Below are 7,039 nucleotides of genomic sequence, written 5' to 3'. Positions count from 1 at the left end.
AGTCCGTGCTAAGTAAAGAGAGGTCATTGATTGTCTTTCCTCCTTCAAGTGCTCTCTACACAACCCTGTCCTGATGAAGACCCAACAGTGAGGAGCAAACCCCCCTCTTTCCAACAGGGGTCGAAACGTAGACCATCTACTGTTTACCTACCGTTGACCTACAAACTCATAGAAACGAAACGAACAATAAATATGAACCTATGAGCCATGTATATATGGGAACGATAGACCTATATAAGGCTGGAAAGGTTTTATTGTATGTAACAGTGATTGTACCTGTGTCACCATACCTTTACCGTGTCCCTCAATCACCAATCCACCCCCATTATCTAAATACCCCTTTCTTCTATCACACTGTGAGCACTGTAAATACTACATGCACTATGTATAAACTCGAGCCGATACATGCGGTAACATTAATGCTTTGAGTCATAATTGCATCTAATGAATGTATCACTCTTCTATCTGTTGAATATACTCAGAATCGTGTGTGGTGAATCATTTGTCTCTATATGTTTAACTTTGAAGAACTACCACAACCATTTCTTGAACGTGGTGTACTATTGACACAGGCTGGGTAGTTTTATGGGTTTTACCCTGTTAAAACTCAACATTCCATTCCTTCAAGACTTACCCTGAAGGCTGCTCTCCACACCTACCACTAGGATAGCTTTCTATATCGGTTGTCTTTAAACCTACCATCAATAAGGGTCGTTTGGACGGGTGCAAGGTGCCCACTAGAATAGTGGACAGCATATGCCAGGCCAACTTCTCACATTGGTGTGCACCGTGTGGAATTCCAGTTTGCCATTGTTTTACCAGATAATCTCCAGTGTTTGATCATTTGAAAACCACTAAAGGTACCAGAGGTACATATAATACAAGCTTAAATACAGTAAGTTCTACTAAAATTAGAGTTGTGTGTCAAGGGCTTAAGCACATCCTATCTACAGCTCAAAAGAGGTTAAGAAGGTAAACAAATAGTGTAGGTAGTGCATACACCACACCTCACTAGTCATGACTTCAAAGGCAGGACCTAGTGGATCTCTGCCGGATGTCGGTCAAGTAAAGACATCTAAATATGACACATTCCCTTCTCAAGAGTTAAGGGCTCTGTGTGCCATGAAGAAATTGAAGCCAGGACAGAATCCCAAATACCCAACGCCTCATAGATTCATTGCTGCTTGATGACTTTAGACAGGCTACAGAGTCTGGAAGGGTAGGCAGTGGGGTGGGTACAACAGAAGAGGAAGAGCCCAGTGAGTTACCCCACCAGAACTCTGACTCTGATGCTGGCCAGGAAGGTGACAATGACCTAGACCTGGACAATCCAGTTCCTACTGAAGAAGAGGAAGGCCAAGGTGGCCCCCTCTTTGTCCCACCAGGAAGAGTTGGGGATATGCCTAGAAGACCCAGATCACCTTCAGTGGAATCTGATCATTCTGGTACATCAATCAGGGCTTCTGTCTCTTCTCACAGGAGGGACACCTCCTCAGAGAAGAGAGAGAGACAGCTGAGACTTGAAGAAGCTCAACTGAGAATAAGGAGACAGAAAGTAGCCTTAGAAAGGGAGTCCCTAGAGCTTTAAACAGCTAGAAAAAGGATGGGGTTAGAGCCCCATGGTGGTAGCAACTTCCCCAGTGGTAGTGAAAGGTCTTATGACCATAGAAACCTTAACAAGATTGTCCCTTCCTATCAGAATGGGGATGACATCCACAAATGGATAACTGCACTGGAAAGGGCCTGCAAAGTACAGAAGGTACCCCATGAGCAGTATGCAGCAATCTTGTGGCTCTCCTTTGCAGACAAAGGTAGAGACACTGTCAGAGAAGAGGATTCTGATGATTACAAAGTCCTGAAGAGTGCTCTAATAGATAGGTTTGGCCTAACCACTGAGCAGTATGGAATACAGTTCAGAGATACCCAAAAGACACAGACTCAGGACTGGGTTGACTTTGTTGATTGTGCTACTAAGGCTCTGGAAGGATGGTTATTGGGCAGTAAAGTGTGTGACTGTGCAGGATTGTATAATCTGATCATGATTCATGAGGGAGCAGATCCTTAATAACTGTCAAAATCAGCTGTTGCATCAGCACCTGGTAGACTCTGATCTGACCTCTCCCCAACAATTGGGAAAGAAGGCAGACAAATGGGTCAGAACCAGGGTGAAGAAGAAGGTACAGAACCAAGGTGGTGACTAAAAGAAGCAAGATCAAAAAGGTGGGGGAGAAGGGTAAAGACTAGAAGTCTTCACAAGGTCCCCAAAAAGCTTCTAATGGTGGGAATTCCCAATCTTCCAAGAAAGACAAAGGCCAAAAGAAACCATGGTGCAAAATCTGTGAGCAGTATAGCCATTGGACAAGTGACTGCACCAAGAAGGATGCAGCTCCAGCCACCAGTGCCCCTAAGGCAACTGTTCCCCCTAGTTCAGCTTCAAATGGTTGTTCTCAGCAAAAGGGTGTAGTAGGGTTGACCCTGGGATCTGATATGGGCTCTGGCCTAGTCAGAGTTTCAACTCAGGCTGTGTTAGTCTGTGATGAAAAATAATTCAAGATAGGGTGTTGCTACTTAATCGCAGTTTTATTTTATAGACATTCAATGATCATAACATAGTTTGTTTTTTCATAAAAAAGAGAGAAGCATTAGAAAAGTCATGAACACACCATACTATATTCATTTGAAACTTCAATCATCCGAAACCTCAATCATATCACAGTCAAGAACATTCAGCACACTCATACCTGGTTATTGTCACACATACCACATACTGACAAACTACAATAAAAATGATAATGAAATACAAGCTGGGTCTGCATTGATTATACACTAGTTCACTACAAATTTTTTGAAACCGTACAATCCAGTAAATCTTTCGAATTTTACACCATTCAATAAGATTGATTCAATGTTAGGTAATGTACAAAAGAATATAAGGGATCCAAGAGTAGCAATATCTCCTAGATGCTCAAGCAGACCAGCTGAGACATGGCCTACGCGTCTCAAATCCCCGTCTATTCGTGGGGGATTCTCATCAGGGCCTCAAACACTGCAATGTGGAGAGAGAAAAAACATGGAAAAGAGTTTTCAGAAAAGAGAATTAAAGAAATACAATAAGTGGGTTTCTGCCGCAAACGTGCAGTTTGTTGGAAAAACACATCAAGAGTCTTGCTTGTATGCAAAACACCTGTCATAGGCTGAGGCTCCAATTTAATTATAACTGTTCTAATGATAACCCTACTAGGGACAAGATGGATTAAAGAACACGGTAGATTTAAAGAACATCTATCCTAGATTTGGCGTCCTGGGGATTGTCACTTCTCCTTAATTGACACTGCACTTTACTAAATACTTACCAACAAGATAACGATGATCTGGTCACAAGGGGGTAAGTCTTGGATGGTGAGAACGGGCTTCTCTCGGATAACGTGCCTGAAAATAAAGGATTTGCGGTGTTTAACTTGACTGTGGCATCAAGTATGGGTTGGAATCGATTTTGCGTAGGAAATCAAAGCAGGATCTTACCACTACGAGAGGATATGTTGATATTAGTGGCTAGAAGAAATAGACTGGCGGCGTGCGACAAACGATGGGTGAACCTGCACAGTGAATTAAAAAGACCCTTAGTTTGTGGTTAATTGGCCCTGGGTACTACACAGGGATAGAGCTAGCTCGGTGGAAGGAAATACCTCGTATGAAGCTGAACCTGCAGCGGAAGATGTCTGGCATATGTCCGTAAGAACCAATAGCTGCTCTGGATAGCAAGACGCTAATTTTCTGGCAGGGAGAAGAATAATACCCTGTTGTTGAACCAATAACTTATGGGCCCTAAAATAAAAAATCTAATGGCACTTGCGTTTACCTTTCAAGTGGGTTGGACATAGGGATTTACACGGTGTCTGTCTCGGTCAGAATACCGGGTTTGGCAGAGTCAGTACATTCCTGCTCCAACACGGGTGCTGAAAAAGATGTCAAATGGGAACGCAATTAATTGCAGTTCTACTAGTCTAGCACTAGCACTGGGAGCATTACGGGAGCATTAGAGGGGGGACCAAGGCAAAGCTACGAAAAGTAGCCCTCACGGTAACCACACTTACCGGCAGGCGTTGTATCTTCGGTGTCTCACTTCGCACTGACTTCTCACGCAGGCGTGTTACCCTGCCGTCAGGATCTCTATCTTATAACGAGGCGGTCACGATGGCAACTCGTTACTTAGGGGCGGTCCTAGAGCTGCGGACCAACCTTATTGGTCTAAAGGGAAGTATACGTGATCAACGTTGTGAAGGTTCCTGGGTCTCAGCCCGTAACTCATTATTGGCGCATGCGCGTTACCGACCATAACGGAACACTCTCTAGAAAAGATATTTCACTGCTGTAACTACCCAATTGGAGGGGCTTGGCTCATGCGTATTACGTCATGATGCACTATACTAGGACTTAGAGCCACAATGGTTCATTATAAAGAGTGTACAAAGGAGTGGACAGAAGTGAGGACGCAGGACAAGGACCCTATCAAATAAAGGGAAATGCTCTCTCCATGTGTACAAAAATTTGCGGCAAAGCCAATACCAGTTGTCATAGTTTAAATATCTCTGATAGTTCATTCAAGCCTGACACAGCCGTGTCAAACTTAACAATCAGTAGTGCCTCCCTTTTGGATAATTTGAGGCTCAAGTCACCCCCCCGTGGGTCTTTTTCTATCCTCGAGATGACTGTCCATTTGAACTCATTTAGACCATGTCGCATCCGTGCCCAGTGGTTAACCAACGGAGCATTCTCTACGTTTCTTTTCAGTCTGGACTTGAGTTGTGATATGCGTTGGCGCACTTCTTGTTCAGTTTTGCCAATGTACAAGCGGTCGCACGGGCAACTTATCCCATAGACTACGAATTTGGATTTACAGTTACTAAATACCTTGTGTTTCCAAGAGATATCCTTATGCTGAAACACGGCACCCTGTATGGTGGTTTCGCAGCAAAGGCATGTGCCACATTTGTGGTGCCCCAATAAGGGGGCCAATCCCATCATCTGGCGAAGGGATGGTTGGATTTTAGATGGCATCGCCGCTCTCACCACATGGTTTGCAACACTGTTCTCTCTTTTAAATGCAAACAGCGGTGGGTCTCTAAGACTTTTGTCTAGATTCTTCACTAAGTGCCAGTTATGCCCAATTATGCATTTCAGCTGGTTGGCATTAGGACAAAAAGTAGTTAAACAAACCTGACGTTTTTGTTCTGGTTTCTTTTTACGCTCCAGGAGTGTTTCTCTGGGGGTCCACCTTGCCCTCCTCATGCAGTTCCTAACAAGTTTTTTGGGGTACCCTCTATCACAAAGTTTCGAAACAAGTTTTTACGCATGGTGAATGAAATCGTTCTCATACGTGCAGTTTCTACGCACCCGCAGAAACTGCCCATACGGCAAGTTTTCTCTTAGGCTCCTTGGATGATTGCTCTGAAATAGTAGTGCCTTGTTGCGATCCGTTGGTTTCACAAACAACGAGGTTGCCAGCTTGCCGGCTTTGGGGAACACCTCCACATCTAAGAAAGCGATCTTGGTTTCTGAGTGGGAAAGACTGAATTGTATATCAGGTGTTCTAGCGTTTAGCCATTGGTGGAACAGGGCCAGATTATTGATTCCTCCAGTCCATACCATGAAAACATCGTCAATGAAACGATACCATTTTCCAATGTGGTGTCCGAAGGGGTTATTATTGTGTATGTAAGTGTCCTCGTACATTGACATAAACAATACTGCCAACTCAGGGGCAAAGGGGCACCCCATTGCCACCCCCTTGACTTGGTAATAGAACTCTCTGTTGAAGCAAAAATAGTTTTTCTTTAGCGCAAAGGACGCTAAGTCCACCAAGAACTTGGTTGGAACTCGCATTGGTCTTGGGCGTGAATCTAAGAAGAAGGAGAGCACTGCCACTGCCTCCTCCTGGGGGATTTGCGTATATAGAGATGTCACGTCTAAGGTGACCAGCAAATCTGTCCCTTCACAAAATGTCACAGTTTCCAACTTATTTATAAAGTCGGTTGTGTCCTGTAAATATGACACCACTTGGCTCATGAATTGTTTGAGAAAACAATCCACGTACTTGGCAATAGGTTCCAAGAGAGAACCACATCCTGCCACGATGGGTCTCCCTGGAGGTCTATTCTGGTCTTTGTGTACTTTTGGTAGTACATAAAACATCGGTATTTTTGGATGCTTAATCTGCAAGTACTCGCATTCTTTGGTGCAGACAAAGCCTTATTCAAGTCCTTCCTGAATAATGGAAAAAGTTGATTTTGCAGTTCACTTGTAGGGTCCTTGTCAATCTTCCGATAGCATCTAGGGTCATCTAGTTGTCTCCTGATTTCATTGGTATAGTCTACGGCGTCCTATAGTACTATTGACACACCTTTATCGGCTTGCTTTACCACTACCGTGGGATACTTTTTTAGAGTAGCTAGAGCAGTCATTTCTTCTTTCGTGGTGTTAAATTTAACACATTTTTAGTCTCTTTCCATTTGCGAAATAGCAGACAGCACAGTTTTTTCAAAGATAACCAATTCTTTGGGAATCCTATTGCCAGGTGGGCAAAATGTAGACTTATTTCGTAAGCCTGTTACCTCGGTGGAAGGCGGTATGGGGTTTTCCAAGAAAAACATAGTTAACCTTAATTTTCTACAGAATTCGATGAATTCTGTCTTCATTCGGACAAAGTCCGTTCTTTTGGAAGGCACAAAGGATAGTCCCTTAGACAATATACCCTCTTCCACTTTGGTTAATACTCTTTGTGAGAGATTAAAAATAGGGGATACTTTTAGTTCTTGTAATGTTGTCGACGGATCTTCATTTCCCATGGAATCGTGTATCTCACCCGGGCTCTCGGTCTCGTTTGGCCTCTCCCTAAAAAAGAATTCTGGGCCTGTCCTTGTTGTTGCTGGTTGGAATTCCAGTTTCTATTCCTATTGGGACGGTTGATGTTCCCGCTATTGTCACTATCGGTGCCCGAGGATGAGGAGGTTTCCCCAAAAGAAATGAAATGTTTTCTAGA

This window comes from Lissotriton helveticus, chromosome 7 (genome assembly GCF_964261635.1).
Source record: "Lissotriton helveticus chromosome 7, aLisHel1.1, whole genome shotgun sequence".
Lineage (NCBI taxonomy): Eukaryota > Metazoa > Chordata > Amphibia > Caudata > Salamandridae > Lissotriton > Lissotriton helveticus.
This window is presented reverse-complemented; position numbering follows the sequence as displayed.